We start from the raw sequence: 18,077 nt of genomic DNA on the forward strand, positions 1-18,077 counted from the left end.
CACCATGATGCCGGGTGTTGGCCCTGTGTGCCTCGGTCGTATGCAGTCCTGATTGTGGCGCTCACCTGCACGGCGCCAAACACGCATACGACCATCATTGGCACCAAGGCAGAAGCGACTCTCATCGCTGAAGACGACACGTCTCCATTCGTCCCTCCATTCACGCCTGTCGCGACACCACTGGAGGCGGGCTGCACGATGTTGGGGCGTGAGCGGAAGACAGTATGGTGGGTCTGACACACCGGTGTCAATGTGTTCTTTTTTCCATTTCCAGGAGTGTACTTTGAAGAAAGAAAGATTTGATGTAGATTATATGTGGGGACAAGCGTGCAGTTTTACAAACAGGGGCATTTTATATACAAATAACCGTAAAAAATCAAAAGGCCCTATTTTTTAGGTAAAACAGAAAACAATTACCCCCACGTAAAACGACATTTTTATATACAAATAACTCACTTTACACACTCATTACAGTTCATGAGTGCAAACCGACGTATAACTTTAATAAGGAAGCTGAAATTATACTTTCATCTACTTTCGAAGTATAAAGAATGTAAATTTAATAAGGTAGCTGAAATTATACTTTCAACTACTTTCGAAGCATGAAGAATATAAATTTAATAAGTTAACTGAAATTATACTTTCAACTACTTTCGGAGTATAAATAATATAAATTCTAGACCATATTTCGTACGAAATACGCAAGAAATCAACAGAATGAATTCAAGATCATAAAACTCATTATCACTGTTTTTAAATTTCTTCATTCTTTTAGATCTTAGTTTAATTTTACCTTCTTCAGAAAACTGAAAATCCCAACTGGTAATTAATTTGTGATATCTGTTTGGTAAAATAATTGTAAATTTATTATACAGTTCCATACAAATTTTTCCCCATATCTAGTTTTCAAATATTCACAACCCATAATGTAGTACAATTCATTTGCTTCTAGCTCTCCAGTCTTTTTAAACAAATTGGAACTGCTTGAATTATTGAGCTTCTTCAGTAGAGTACCCACTTATACAGAATAAAAAATTAATAAGATTAAAAATTTTCGCTTAAAATCCTCCACTGATTATCATATGTGAGATTTTTGTTTCCATGCATTATTATGTACGCAACTGTGGCATTCGCAATTTTATCATGAAAAGTTGGAACTAATTTTATTGTAGTTTTCTGCATGACTAACACACCATTCTCCTAGACATATTTATGACTAAAATAGTATAATTTTCAATAAAATTTAATAGAGTTACGTTGACACCACCATTCAATTGAGTCTCTTAAAATCTAGGAAAGCATCACATGCTTTCAGATAATTATTTGGTGGATCTAGATTCAATATTTCTTGAGGAAAAATTGTGTTTGTTCCATTCTTTCTATAGATATTTTGTAATTTAACATGATCCGCTGTACTGCCACAAATTGTGATTATGTGGTGTAAAACTTCCTTGTGAGACTTCTCAAATTTTCTAAAGAGATACAGTTAAAGTGTACCCCCAGCTAGAATGTACTTAATACTGATTACTGGAACTTCACAAGTAGGCTTTCGGGGGATAGTTGGAGTCTATCTTCAAGCGGTTGCTAGTTCATGGTTCAGCACTTCCATGACTCTCTCCCGTGGACCGGCCAAACCCGTGATCATTCGTGCTAAACTTTTTTGTATACATTCAATACCTCTGCTACTCCTGTATGTTATAAGGCTCACATACTTGAACAATATTCTAAGAGGAAGAGCGTTTTGTAATAGATTTCCTTTGTAGACCGACTGCATTTTCCCAGTACCCTGCCAGTGAAGAGAAGTCTGCCCCCTACTTTATCTATGACTAAACCCATACGATTTTCCTATTTCATATTCCCATTACAATGTCACATTGATGTACATGTAACAGTTAACTGCTTCTGATTGTGACTCATTGATACTGCAGTCACAGGGTACTATACTTTTGTAGTAACGCGTTCAGTTTTACATTTGTCAACATTTAAAGTACATTGCCAATCATTAAATCACTTTGAATTCTTACAAGGATTTGATTGGATAATTGTATAATTTTTCTAAGCTAATATTTCATTATACACAGTGTCCCAGGAAAAATTGTCAGCATTTATGGATATGACAGGAACGGTCATTTGGAGCAAGAAATTTCATATGGGCATATGACCTATTCCGAATTGTTCCCGTGATAGAATACGTATAATGTACGATGCACAGTTTACGCATTGAGGTGCTGCTCCTACACAAGTTGTTGAACTATACTTTCAGAAGAAAAATGAGAGTTTGGAAGAATACCTGTTTCAATCAATGTACTGAAAACTCTGGTAAACACTTTAGTGTCAGGATTTTGCAGTGTGGGAGAGCGCTGATGGTATACGGCAGCAGCATGAGCTCTACATCGCAGGAGCCGCGAACATACACCATATCTGCGTATTCTTCATTAGTGTAGATGCGTGTCATTTTAGCCAGGGCTTTCCTCTGATATACTCTCAGTCCCTACTTCACACCACTGTCAACTCCGTGCTCAACTGGCTAGGTTGACAGCCCCGAACAAAGAGGTTGAAAGCAACGCAGTAGGTTGGGCTAGAATAAAACGTCAAAGAGGTTGAGCGAGTAAGACACGTACGTGTGCACCACTAGCCCACATTGAACGTATTCATCTCCGAAACCATTCGCAATAAGGCATATGCTGACATGCAGTTTTTTGCTTCAGATCAGCGTTCTCTCACATCCCTGAATGTTGATCATTCCTCCTGGGACACACCATAGGTCGCTGCATAATCTGCCAACAGTCCGAGGTTACTACTAATATGTGTGTCAAGTCATTAACAGACATCATGAACAGTAAGAGACTAAGAAACTTCCGTGGGCCACGCATGTAGTTAAGTCCTGCACCTGTCAGTGACTTTCCATCCAAGACAAATGTTGTGTCCGCTCTACGAATTCTGAATCCAGTCACAAATTTCATTTGATGCCTTCCATGCTCGTACATTCGTTGATATGAGTTGGCGTGCGTCTGAGTCAAACCTTGCGAGAACCTCGCTGTTGTATTTGATGTGGTCCGTATTTTCGGAATCCATCGCTTTTGAAGGTCGCCTAGCTTCGTATTCAATTTTTTAAAATTTTTCATTTTAATATTCTCCTGTAATATTAAAGTACAATTCATTGTGGCCTGATAGCCGAGTAGGCTCGTCATTCCAGTAAAGGTTGCTTATTCCTGTGGAGAATGGCAACATGTTCATTGTACACTCATTGTCGGTAGCCAATAGGGGGCCATGGAAAAGAAATCACGTGATAACTGCTGGTCGCATAGTGTGTTGGTTTCAAGCTGAACTTTCTTTCTGGTACCAGCAGTGTCGTCTATTTTCCATACAGCCTTTTTCCTCAGAATTTGTTACCACACTGAAATTAACATCTTCTCATGACCGTCAAGACTGGCTAATTGCCTAATCTGCCTTCCCACTACATGTGTGCTCCGAGGATTAGACCTCTCTCTCTCTCTTTCTCCACTTTTGTATGTCCTATACACAGCCAATATGCCAAAGCCCCTCCTCTACAAGTCTTTCAGTTTGCTGCTGACACTGCCTTCCTTGGTCTCAACTTTACCCTTCAGAAATCTCAATGGCTCCTCCAGACACATCTCGGTTCATCTCCTGGTGCAATACAATCAGTGGTGACTTAAAATAAACCCTTTTAAAATGCAGACAATAACAATAGGACGAACTACTCACAGCTTTTGCTCCCACAACTATTAGCTCGACATTTATGGCTACCTTATCTAATTAAGTAACACACTAAAATAATTCGGACTAATGCTTGGCCACTAATTAACTTGGAAATACCATCTACTAACCTTCAACAATAGACTGAAACTACTGACTACTAACTGGCCAAACACGAGGAATTGCACCTTTCACATCCCTCCACACCTATAAATGCTTGACCCGATCCATCCTCTGTTATGCAAATTTAGCATGAATTTCCAACCCTCCAAATTTCTGTCAAGCCCTACAGATCCTAGAAAGACCTGAATTCTGCCAAACCTGGATTGTCTTATGTTCCCCTACACGTATCCTCTATCGACATGTAAAATTCCTCAGCCTTTGAAAGTGGTGCGTGGCTCACCTACCCCCTTTTTATAATTATATGTGTATTTCATGACTAATTATAGCACGATCTTGTTGTCCACGTTTTTTGCTGATTTCAAACATATGCTGATGATTAGGAGATCACCGCAAGTATATGTGTTGTTTTATTTCATTCTTCACTTGAAACTAGCAGTGTCTTCCATGCAGCCGTTTTTAAATTCCCTTCCTTCTTTGTCCAATTAAATTGAAAGGATGGTGGTGTATATTGTGGATGTCTGATGCGGGTCAGAGAAGTTTCTTTTGCCCTACAGTAGCAGTATCAACCTTCAAATTCTTGCCTTTTCTCTTAGTTTGAGCTCCAGCGATGCATGGTAAAACTAATCTGTAGCAAATCATGGGCTTTCAAGTTCTTTCTGCCTGGCCAGAAAGAAAGCATGTCCAGAAAGAAAGCCTGCAACGAATAGTACAGCTGTGCAGTTACCCTAGTCCTCCTGATTAGCTGTTCGAGCTGATGCTGCCCCCTCTTCCGGTAAAAAAGTGAGGCGCTGTTCCTAACGGAATAGGCTAACAGCATTAGGGTTTTGCCTTCCAGAAATTAGTGGAATTCTGGAAACTGTTTTCATCATTCAAGCAGGCCTCTAATACGAGTAATCCGAGTTTGCCTCCATTTCTTAGTGTAGCTTTAGCCGTCATGGAAAGAAAACCACAAATATCTCAACCAGCATCAACTTTCTACTTTCCGTTCAATTAATTCCTAACTTACAAGTTATTGAGATTTAGTAGTTTTGAAACTATCAAATTGGAAGAAGAATATTATGTAAAATATAAAAAAATTACAAGACTCTTAGAAAAAAGAAATATGTTAGATTTATTATTGTTTTACTGCGTTAATTCAGTTGAAAATAAACTAAGTTACATGTGATTATATAAAATTCCGTCAAAGTAATATAGTAAAACAAAGTATCTTCACTTGAATCAGCGGCGTACCGAGTTGTTAGCACCGCAAGCGGCAAAACCCTCACTGTGACTGTGTAAGGGCCGCAAAAGAAAAGGTTGTTTCACAAATATTCTTTTCATTTAACAAATATATTTATAACAGTTACATTCTCAGTAGAACTAAATTCTAGAAGCACCCATCCTAGTCTGTCTGGGAGGGAAACCAGTGAAAAAAGTTACAGGAATGAACAGTGAGGGGAGAACCACCACATGAATGGCTAGCCGGCCGCATACGACCCACGGGCCACAGTCTGTACAGCTCTCACTTAGAGTAAAAGATTAATGTTTAGCTATGTACAACCATGGACCTTGCCGTTGGTGGGGAGGCTTGCGTGCCTCAGCGATACAGATGGCCGTACCGTAGGTGCAACCACAACGGAGGGGTATCTGTTGAGAGGCCAGACAAACATGTGGTTCCTGAAAAGGGGCAGCAGCCTTTTCAGTAGTTGCAGGGGCAACAGTCTGGATGATTGACTGACCTGGCCTTGCAACATTAACCAAAACGGCCTTGCTGTGCTGGTACTGCGAACGGCTGAAAGCAAGGGGAAACTACAGCCTAATTTTTCCCGAGGAAATGCAGCTTTACTGTATGATTAAATGATGATGGCGTCCTCTTGGGTAACATATTCCGGAGGTAAAATAGTCCCCCATTCGGATCTCCGGGCGGGGACTACTTAAGAGGACGTCGTTATCAGGAGAAAGAAAACCGGAGCGTGGAATGTCAGATCCCTTAATCGGGCAGGTAGGTTAGAAAATTTAAAAAGGGAAATGGATAGGTTAAAGTTAGATATAGTGGGAATTAGTGAAGTTCGGTTGCAGGAAGAACAAGACTTTTCGTCAGGTGATTACAGGGTTATAAATCCAAATTAAAATGGGGGTAGTGCAGGAGTAGGTTTAATAATGAATAAAAAAATAGGAGTGCGGGTTAGCTACTACAAACAGCATAGTGATCGCGTTATTGTGGCCAAGATAGACACAAAGCCCATGCCTACTACAGTAGTACAAGTTTATATGCCAACTAACTCTGCAGATGATGAAGAAATAGATTAAATGTATGACGAGATTAAAGAAATTATTCAGGTAGTGAAGGGAGACGAAAATTTAATAGTCTTGGGTGACTGGAATTCGTCAGTAGGAAAAGGGAGAGAAGGAAACGTAGTAGGTGAATATGGATTGGGGGGAAGTAATGAAAGAGGAAGCCGCCTTGTAGAATTTTGCACAGAGCATGACTTAATCGTAGCTAACACTTGGTTCAAGAATTATAAAAGAAGGTTGTATACCTGGAAGAATCCTGGAGATACTAAAAGGTATCAGATAGATTATATAATGCTAAGACAGAGATTTAGGAACTAGGTTTTAAATTGTAAGACATTTCCAGGGGCAGATGTGGATTCTGACCACAATCTATTGGTTATGAACTGCAGATTGAAACTGAAGAAACTGCAAAAAGGTGGGGATTTAAGGAGATGGGACCTGGATAAACTGAAAGAACCAGAGGTTGTACAGAGTTTCAGGGAGAGCATAAGGGAACAATTGACAGGAATGGGGGAAAGAAATACAGTAGAAGAAGAATGGGTAGCTCTGAGGGATGAAGTAGTGAAGGCAGCAGACGATCAAGTAGGTAAAAAGACGAGGGCTAATAGAAATCCTTGGCTAACAGAATAAATATTGAATTTAATTGATGAAAGGAAAAAATATAAAAATGCAGTAAATGAAGCAGGCAAAAAGGAATACAAACGTCTCAAAAAAGAGATCGACAGGAAGTGCAAAATGGCTAAGCAGGGTTGGCTAGAGGACAAATGTAAGGATGTAGGGGCTTATCTCACTAGGGGTAAGATAGATACTGCCTACAGGAATATTAAAGAGACCTTTGGAGATAAGAGAACCACTTGTATGAATATCAAGAACTCAGATGGCAACCCAGTTCTAAGCAAAGAAGGGAAGGCAGGAAGGTGGAAGGAGTATATAGAGGGTTTATACAAGGGCGATGTGCTTGAGGACAATATTATGGAAATGGAAGAGGATGAAAATGAAGACGAAATGAGAGATAAGATACTGCGTGAAGAGTTTGACAGAGCACTGAAAGACCTGAGTCGAAACAAGGCCCCGGGAGTAGACAACATTCCATTAGAACTACTGATGGCCTTGGGAGAGCCTGTCCTGACAAAACTCTACCATCTGGTGAGCAAGATGTATGAGACAGGCGAAATACCCTCAGACATCAAGAAGAGTATAATAATTCCAATCCCAAAGAAAGCAGGTGTTGACAGATGTGAAAATTACCGAACTATCAGTTTAATAAGTCACAGCTGCAAAATACTAACGCGAATTCTTTACAGACGAATGGAAAAACTGGTAGAAGCGGACGTCGGGGAAGATCAGTTTGGATTCTGTAGAAATGTTGGAACAGGTGAGGCAATACTAACCTTACGACTTATCTTAGAAGAAAGATTAAGAAAAGGCAAACCTACGTTTCTAGCATTTGTAGACTTAGAGAAAGCTTTTGACAATGTTAACTGGAATACTCTCTTTCAAATTCTGAAGGTGGCAGGGGTAAAATACAGAGAGCGAAAGGCTATTTACAATTTGTACAGAAACCAGATGGCAGTTATAAGGGTCGAGGGGCATGAAAGAGAAGTAGTGGTTGGGATTGGAGTGAGATAGGGTTGTAGCCTATCCCCAATGTTATTCAATTTGTATATTGAGCAAGCAGTAAAGGAAACAAAAGAAAAATTCGGAGTAGGTATTAAAATTCATAGAGAAGAAGTAAAAACTTTTAGGTTCGCCGATGACATTGTAATTCTGTCAGAGACAGCAAAGGACTTGGAAGAACATTTGAACGGAATGGACAGTGTCTTGAAAGGAGGATATGAGATGAATATCAACAAAAGCAAAACGAGGATAATGGGATATAGTCAAATTAAATCGGGTGATGCTGAGGGAATTAGATTAGGAAATGAGACACTTAAAGAAGTAAAGGAGTTTTGCTATTTAGGGAGTAAAATAACTGATGATAGTCGAAGTAGAGAGGATATAAAATGTAGACTGGCAATGGCAAGGAAATCGTTTCTGAAGAAGAGAAATTTGTCAACTTCGAGTATAGATTTAAGTGTCAGGAAGTCGTTTCTGAAAGTATTTGTATGGAGTGTAGCCATGCATGGAAGTGAAACATGGACGATAACTAGTTTGGACAAGAAGAGAATAGAAGCTTTCGAAATGTGGTGCTACAGAAGAATGCTGAAGATAAGGTGGGTAGATCATGTAACTAATGAGGAGGTATTGAATAGGATTGGGGAGAAGAGAAGTTTGTGGCACAACTTGACTAGTAGAAGGGATCGGTTGGTATGACATGTTTTGAGGCATCAAGGGATCACAAATTTAGCATTGGAGGGCAGCGTGGAGGGTAAAAACCGTAGAGGGAGACCGAGAGATGAATGCACTAAGCAGATTCAGAAGGATGTAGGTTGCAGTAGGTACTGGGAGATGAAGAAGCTTGCACAGGATACACTACCATGGGGAGCTGCATCAAACCAGTCTCAGGACTGAAGACCACAACAACAACATGATGTACAACCTGTTCCTCTTAATTCTATAATATTACTTCTTTACACACTTCGAGAATGAGGGTCTGTATTCATACCACTTATACTCGTTGGCTTCTGCTCTTCCTTCTTCCTAAATATCTTTAACTACGTCACAGTCATCCGTGTCAATAATAGGGATGTCAGTTGGAACACAGGTTCGGGATCGACTTTTGTATAGTTCGCAAACAGTGTTACATTTAATGCCGTGGAGCAACCTCCATGGCAGCTTGTGCCACATAAGTATCAACTGATTTTCAACAGTTCTGCACGTGCTGCTTCTTTGATAGTGGGAACTGACAAGATGCCGAATTTTGTAGCCTTCCAGCCCCGGTGCAGTGGATCTAGTGGTTTGTTCTTCCAACCTCGCACTTGGAAATACGTCTTCACGGAATGCTGTCGATCAGCTGCTTCTGTAGGAGGCAAAGAGGCAAGGTTGAGAGTCTTTGACATTCGTTTTTCAAAGAATTGATAGCGAAGCACATTCAGTGGTCTTTTTCCATCTTCGCAGTACAGGGCTGCTACAAACTTCCGTCCAGCATCATCAGTGTCATAAGCAATAGCACTGAAATTGCTGATTATCTCTGCTGCTTTCTGTACGTTGTCTTTGTGTCCAGTGCCTTGAGGAGTCTGCTCTCCCTTGGCCAAAAGAGACGAAGTCGTATCGCTGCCAGTGAAGACATGTAGAAACAGAAATTTTGTCTTTCTAAACTTGAGACGATTTTAAATTTAGGAGACTGTAGACTACGTCGTCTTGTCTGCCTCTTCCTGGTTTCAGGAGAAATATGTTTGTGGATAATGGGGTTAATGCAGTGAGAAGGTCGGCGGTGTCCTCACCGACGACAACGCAAGAGTGCTGAGCAACGTTAACAGCAGTAGCTACACATTCTACATCTACATCTACATTTATACTCCGCAAGCCACCCAACGGTGTGTGGCGGAGGGCACTTTACGTGCCACTGTCATTACCTCCCTTTCCTGTTCCAGTCGCGTATGGTTCGCGGGAAGAACGACTGTCTGAAAGCCTCCGTGCGCGCTCTAATCTCTCTAATTTTACATTCGTGATCTCCTCGGGAGGTATAAGTAGGGGGAAGCAATATATTCGATACCTCATCCAGAAACGCACCCTCTCGAAACCTGGCGAGCAAGCTACACCGCGATGCAGAGCGCCTCTCTTGCAGAGTCTGCCACTTGAGTTTATTAAACATCTCCGTAACGCTATCACGGTTACCAAATAACTCTGTGACGAAACGCGCCGCTCTTCTTTGGATCTTCTCTATCTCCTCCGTCAGACCGATCTGGTACGGATCCCACACAGATGAGCAATACTCAAGTATAGGTCGAACGAGTGTTTTGTAAGCCACCTCCTTTGTTGATGGACTACATTTTCTAAGCACTCTCCCAATGAATCTCAACCTGGTACCCGCCTTACCAACAATTAATTTTATATGATCATTCCACTTAAAATCGTTCCGCACGCATACTCCCAGATATTTTACAGAAGTAACTGCTACCAGTGTTTGTTCCGCTATCATATAATCATACAATAAAGGATCCTTCTTTCTATGTATTCGCAATACATTACATTTGTCTATGTTAAGGGTCAATTGCCACTCCCTGCACCAAGTGCCTATCCGCTGCAGATCTTCCCGCATTTCGCTGCAATTTTCTAATGCTGCAACTTCTCTGTATACTACAGCATCATCCGCGAAAAGCCGCATGGAACTCCCAACACTATCTACTAGGTCATTTATATATATTGTGAAAAGCAATGGTCCCATAACACTCCCCTGTGGCACGCCAGAGGTTACTTTAACGTCTGTAGACGTCTCTCCATTGATAACAACATGCTGTGTTCTGTATCGGGATCCTCGGCGAATAGCCTAATACTAAAGTGCTCACCCTCAAGCTGTACAGTCAGTAAAGAAATGAGGCTCACTTTATTTTGTTCGTTCGACAGAAACAAAATTTTTGCCACGGTTACTGACTTTACCATCGCCATTAAACGTGACAGTTGGTGCCGTTCTTTTGTTGGCTCTACGCAGCCGCTCAGGTAATTTAGTGATCCTGTCGCTTGTCACATCATGGAATGCGTCAAACAGAATCAATCGTGGCCTTTCTTCCTTGCCAATACTTGATGTAACCTACATACTTTGGCGTTGTAGAAGACAATAGGTTTCTTCAGCTCTTTTTTCGCATAATCCTATGATGCGGATTCACCACAAAATAAACGGTTTATTTTACACTCGAATTTTTGAAGCGACGATCGATAAATGTGACGCTCATTTTCCAATGCACGCACTCTAGCGCACCGATCATTCGAATAAGATTTTCTGCAGTTTCATGGGAAACAATAGTGGGCCAGTTCACCAAACCAATATGTTTACCACCCTTTCTCATCTTGTTAGTCTCTTTAACTTTCGAATTCCTTTCTCCTTCACTCTGACGACATCCACCCCGTCCATAATACTTTCACTGGAGAAAAAACATTCAGATATTGCACTGCCTTCCACTGACTAACTTAACCTAACATTAGTCAGCTGATGACTGCATGGGACATCAAAAATACGCGCCCTGGAAAAGGCATATCAATGGTGGAGTAACATAATGCAGAGACAAGTGTTCTGATGAGTAAACGAACGATAGTGAAATTGGAAGAAACTCTTCAACCGAAAGAAAAAACTTGTATTGGTCGATAACTACGTGATTTACATATAATTGAATAACAGAAATATTTACTTATCAGCTATATTTTTTGTCACTTTCTTTGACTTTTGAAAACACAATTCGATGCTTTCTTCCGCAAAAATTTTGTATTAAATTGGCCAAGTCTCATATGGTGAATATTTTAGAGAGACGAAACGAATGTTTTTCGAAAGTGAAAAATTATCGTGTGTGACGTAGTTTTTCTGTAGGAAAATTTTATCGAATAGTCAAGTTTTTGTAGTCAATGGAAGCATAATTTAATGCTCAACATTTTTGGTAACCTTGGCTTTTTCGATGAAAACTCGTTTTTCCAGAGGGATTTGAAAAAAAAAAAAAAAAAAAAAAAAAAAGAACAGAAAAAGTCTGACATTTTGGCGATTTTGTTTTCATCTGGCCAAACTCAAATTATTCATTTCAGAGGCCTACTTGAGGCATAAAACAGTTTCCAGAATTCCGCTAATTCTTAGAAGGCAACACCCTTATTTGGAGTTTTTGTATTGACATAGAGAGGGTAGCGAGCTTTAGTCGCGAAGTCGTGCAGTGGGCCTAGACTGGTGGGATGCTTGTTCCTCGGCAGCATGATGTTAGGAAGCGTCCTGTGCATTACAGTTGTTCTTAGCATGAAAGTACAAGTCTTTACATGTATTATTCTTAATGTAGTTTCACCATCTTTTATTACATTCCCGTGTGATGACTGGTTAGCTTGTGAGCAGTGTTAGGCCTTGTATGCAGTGTAGCCTAGTGTGCAGCTATACCATCTCATGTTGGCAGCCCGAGTGACTATACTCTGCTTTCCTGATGAGTCTTGTATCATACTTTTATTCAATCTCTATTGTATTTCATCCAGAAGAGTGTTATCTGAAAGTAGCTTTCAATCGAAAAGTGACTTAATCTCAGGGTAAAATTTGAAGGCATAACAGCTGCCAGCTACAAGTGTATGTTGTTGCACTCTCGAATACCCCTCATTAGTCTTCATCCAACGGCTTCACCGGAACTTTTCCCAGTAGTTCTAACGTCGTTGGCCTCGTTTTCTCTGTGCAACCAGTGGCGGAATAAAATGCTCTTGGTAGATCTGCGCGACTTGTGTTCTTCTCTTCTCCCAGAGTGGGGAGGTTGCTGCTCTCACCCGTGTCCTACTTAAAGGCACTATTACTAGTTCAATATTTTACTCGTTATTCTATAATCCATGTGTGTCTGAAACCATAGTCAGTTTGACCATTAACGCCAGTATAGTAATGTTGTTTTCTATAGCGAGTTGTGCATTTCTGTAATAAAACATAGTTAATATGACAAATGATTTACCATTTAAATTCATTCCTGCAAAAGAAAAAGAATGTAACACAGTTGCATGAAAGATAATGTACAAGGGTATAAGTCAGAAAATGATAAAGAAATTATACGCTCTGCATGGTCATTCTGAATCGATGGCATTTCTGTTGTGTTTTATTTCTTTCCTTTTCATTTATTAAATATCAGTTGGTTAGTGCTTAAATTCTCATTCACAAAAGGTTTCGTTCGACGCATGCACGTGCGGTGAGCGCCCAGCTTATACCAAGGACAGCAGTATAATAAATCCGCTCTTTCTGTTACAACAAATGTTTGGAGTAGTTTCATCGATCTCGTCTAAAATCCACTGAACATGGCGAAAGAGGAAGGACCCATATTAAAGGTTATACTGTAACGCATTATTTGATAGACCTAATGTTAATTTGGTACCCCAGATTTTGGTTAAGAAAATATGAAGAATAGGGAGTATTTCTTAGTGTCACAAGTGAAGATGCTTGAGGTCCATCGAAATACCCATACATGCAATTATAACCACGGCACTTCTTTTACCATCTCTCCCATTCTGAACACCTCCGAACATCCTGTTACCCATAAACAGTAATCACCCTCTCCCCTTTGCTCTCTCAACCTGGCACTCTGTAGCACTTACATCAACACATCCCCCAACACTACACCTACACACTCTCCAAATCCTTTCCTATTGAAACTTCAGTCACCTTCTTATACACGACAGCAAAATGCGCTCAGATACACTGTCCAGCCACATCAATGTGACTATCCGTTAAAAGCCTGAACAACCACTTTTTGAAAAGTGGGCAGCCTCGAGATGTGCAGAGAGAGAGTCAGTGAGGTTGTGGAAGGTACGGAGAGGAATGTGAAGCCGTCGTCAGTGACACGACCAGGTGCACTAGGTTTCTCAGTTGAGAATCCATGGGGCGAAACAGCTGGTCAAGGTGGCTCCACTGATTCTCGATTGGGTTTAAACCTGGAGAGTTTGGTAGCCAGGAAAGTACGTTAAACTCATCGGGTGCACTTTGAACCACCCACATATGCTACGAGCTGTGTGACTCATTGCCGGACGATGTGGCCGAGCGATTCTAGGCGCTTCAGTCCGGACCCACGCTGCTGCCACGGTCGCAGGTTCTAATCCTGCCTCGGGCATGGATGGGTATGCTGTCCTTAGGTTAGTTAGGTTTAAGTAGTTCTAACTCTAGTGGGCTGATGCCCTCAGATGTTAAGTCCCATAGTGCTTAGAGCCATTTGAACCAATTTTTTTGTGTGACGCATTGCATTATCCTGCTGGTAGATGCCAGTGGCCGAGGAGAAACTAACTGCATATAGAAGTGCACATGGTCCTCAAGGATAAATGCATACTTATGTTGATCCATTGCGCCTCAAGAATGATGAGAACATCCAGGGAATACTCTCCAGCCTGAACCCCTCCAAGGATTGTCGTAGGCTGCTTGCTTTCAAATGTTTCACGCTGTAGACGTGACCTGTCTGATAGAGCATAAAATCTGAAAAGACCACGTGTCGCCACTCAGTGGACGTCCAGTTGTGTACTGGCGTGCAAATTCCAGCCTTCGTCGCCAATGAGCAGCGGTCAGCATGGGTGCATGAACCAGATGCCTGCTGCAGAGGCTCATACACAGCAACATTCTCTGAATGGTCGTTGAAAAGACACTGTTGGTAGGGTCTTGGTTCATCTGGGTGATTAATTGCTTAGTAGTTGCGCATCTGTTAGCCTGTACACTTCTCCACAGCCTTCGTTCACCCCTGTCATCTATGGCCCGTGGCGGCCCACGGCGCACCACAGTTGCCTCAGTGCTGTTTTTGGATAGCGCCGTTTGGCCTTTCACGGAATACTTTGACAATGGTGGTATGCAAAGAGCCTACAAACGTAGCCATTTCGGAAATGGTTTCACCCTAGGCCTGAAAACCAATGACTATTCCCTTTTGGACGTCAAATCGCTCTGTTTCCGGAATTGTTACACCGACTGCTCTGTTTCCGCATTCCTCGACACCCTTGATATTCTAGTAGTACAGTAGGGCCATTTCTGGTACAGTTTCTGTCACCGATGACGTCATCAATGAGTCAAGGCATATCTCCACCACCTCCTCCGTCTGACAGAGGCCAATGGTCCTATGTACAAAACGGCAGGAATTCAAATTTTGGTGGGAAATTCAAAAAAAGCCCAATTGCAATAGTTTGTTTCCTGTGAATGGGGGAGGGGAAGAGGGGTTGTTGTTGTTATTCTAAATATAAACTGGAGAGAAATTTAAAATGATACATGATCATGAATATTGGCTGTGATTGTATGACATCAAACCTTGCTAAAACCTGTTGATCTATTTTTATAACAGTGTGGAATTCTGTCCCACACTTGAGATACTGGCTCAGTCCTACTCTAAGCTACTATTAATTCAGAGGTGTGTGGTCACTGCCCATTCTTTAATTTTGAATGCGTCGTTATTTTAACATCGGTGGGGGAAGGGCTCTCTCTCCCCACCTCCCTGCCTCCTGAGCATTCATGACACCCCTTTCACCCCATAATAACTAAATGGCGCCACCCATGGTCAGTATGCATTTTGCATGCCATGGAAACACAGCCCGTCCAGGCCACCAAACTGGGCACTGAGCTGCTAGTACCGCAGAGCACTGAGGCAGCCTGCACTCGCCTGTGACTTGCTCTGCAGACCTACCGCTAAGTTCACTACTCTCTCTGTCTGTCTGACGTTTAGCTACAGGTACTCATATTTCAATAGTTTTAATGTATCCGTCCTTCGAGAAAGGAAATGTGCAATGCAGATGTCTCTCCACATTGTACCAAAATCTGAACACTTTATGCTTAATTTAAGGTGTAAATGTGTTCATTCTTATAGAAAGGACATGTGCAATGCAGATTCAACTGCACATTGTAAATTGCTATTAAATACATATGACAGGTTAGAATGAAAGAAAACGGATGACTAGTGTTTAATAAACCGATTTATTTGTTCATCAAAACAAATGGCAGATTATGTTTTTTGACTTATGAAAAATGTCTCACATATTGGACTGCTTCATTTGTTCCAGACAACATATTTGTTCTGAACGCAAAAAAAACAATATAATAAAAATAAATAATTTCAGATCCTATACTTTCTAACAAAAAATATTGGAATACGTCACATAATTTTCAGTATAGATAAGCGCTATGCCTTACATTTTTACATAGTACATGGAAATCAGGGTACAAGAACTGTATACAAAATTTACAAAAGCAACACAACAATTTACAGGAATACGTATACAACAAATATGTCTCACAGGTTACGTTTTCAAAGAAATTTCACAATTTACAAATAGTTGATGGACTTTTATTCTTTCACATCTTCGAATACTCATGGCACAGCCGGCCGCGGTCGCCGAGCGGTTCTAGGCGCTTCAGTTCGGAACCGCGCGACTGCTACGGTCGCAGGTTCGAATCCTGCCTCGGGCATGGATGTGTGCGATGTCCTTAGGTTAGTTAGGTTTAAGTAGTTCTAAGTTCTAGGGGACTGACGACCTCAGATGTTAAGTCCCATAGTGCTCAGAGCCATCATCACTCATGTCACAACTGGCCGACTTGTACATTTTTATAGCTACATTTTGAAATGGAATATTTTTTAAAGCTTTCCCCTGTGAGACATAGCACTAAACTAAATGCGATCTCTTTTGGTATGGCCAGCAGCAGTGAAGCGTAACCTACTGTACAGATAATACACATATGATGTGCAGAAAACAGTTAAATTTCAGCACATGATGTTCATTCGCATATACGGTGCGCAGAAAACTGTTTATCTCGCACAAATGATGTGAAACTCACCCACACGATATGCACTTGCACACTCCGTCACCCAAGTAAATAGTGTGTGGACAGCTGTGGTTTGAGCCTGGCAACACAAATGACTCCCTTGTCGCCATACCAAGACAGATTAATCGTCAGTTACGAGACAGGGTGCGAAAGACATTCCGGAGGGCTGAACGGAGGGCCTCTCTAGCTTGTCTGACGAACCGGTTTCAGGCTCTGTCTCCGGCTGATACTGATCTTCGGCCGGTCATGGCTGTTTGTCCTGTTCCAGAGGTTGCCCCTCAGTCTGCAAGATCCGGGCGGTCGCAGAGGCTGGGCTTACTGGTAGTTGGGAGCTCCAACGTCAGGCGCGTAATGGGATCCCTTAGGGATACGGCTGCAATGGAAGGGAAGAAAACCAATGTGCACTCCGTGCGCATACCGGGGGGAGTCATTCCAGATGTGGAAAGGGTCCTTCCGGATGCCATGAAGGATACAGGGTGCACCCATCTGCAGGTGGTCGCTCATGTCGGCACCAATGATGTGTATCGCTATGGATGGGAGGAAATCCTCTCTGGCTTCCGGCGGCTATCTGATTTGGTGAAGACTGCCAGTCTCGCTAGCGGAATGAAAGCAGAGCTCACCATATGCAGCATCGTCGACAGGACTGACTGCAGACCTTTGGTGCAGAGCCGAGTGGAGGGTCTGAATCAGAGGCTGAGGCGGTCCTGCCACCGTGTGGGCTGCAGGTTCCTCGACTTGCGCCATAGGGTGGTGGGGTTTCGGGTTCCGCTGGATAGGTCAGGAGTCCACTACACACAGCAGGCGGCTACACGGGTAGCAGGGGTTGTGTGGCGTAGACTGGGCGTTTTTTTTTAGGTTAGATGGCCTCGGTCAAGTACAGAAGCGGCAACGGGCTCAAAGGATGCGGGGCAAAGTCAGGACATGCGGGGACCAAGCAGCAATCGGTGTTGTAATTGTAAACTGTCGAAGCTGCGTTGGTAAAGTACCGGAACTTCAAGCGCTGATAGAAAGCACCGAAGCTTAAATCGTTATACGTACGGAAAGATGGCTGAAGCCAGAGATAAATTCTGCCGAAATTTTTACAAAGACACAGACGGTGTTTAGAAAGGATAGGTTGCATGCAACCGATGGTGGCGCGTTTGTCGCTGTTAGTAGTAGTTTATCCTTTATTGAAATAGAAGTGGATAGTTCCTGTGAAATATTATGGGTGGAGACTATACTCAACAACCGAGCTAGGTTAATGATTGGCTCCTTTTACCGACCTCCCGACTCATCAGCATTAGTGACAGAACAACTGAGAGAAAATCTGGAATACATTTCACATAAATTTCCTCAGCATGTTATAGTCTTAGATGGAGATTTCAATTTACCAGATATAGACTGGGACACTCAGATGTTTAGGACGGGTGGTAGGGACAGAGCATCGAGTGACATTATACTGAGTGCACTATCCGAAAATTACCTCGAGCAATTAAACAGAGAACCGACTCATGGGGATAACATCTTGGACCTACTGATAACAAACAGACCCGAACTTTTCGACTCCGTAAGCGCAGAACAGGGAATCAGTGATCATAAGGCCGTTGCA

The sequence above is a fragment of the Schistocerca serialis genome, chromosome 1 (genome assembly GCF_023864345.2).
Source record: "Schistocerca serialis cubense isolate TAMUIC-IGC-003099 chromosome 1, iqSchSeri2.2, whole genome shotgun sequence".
Lineage (NCBI taxonomy): Eukaryota > Metazoa > Arthropoda > Insecta > Orthoptera > Acrididae > Schistocerca > Schistocerca serialis.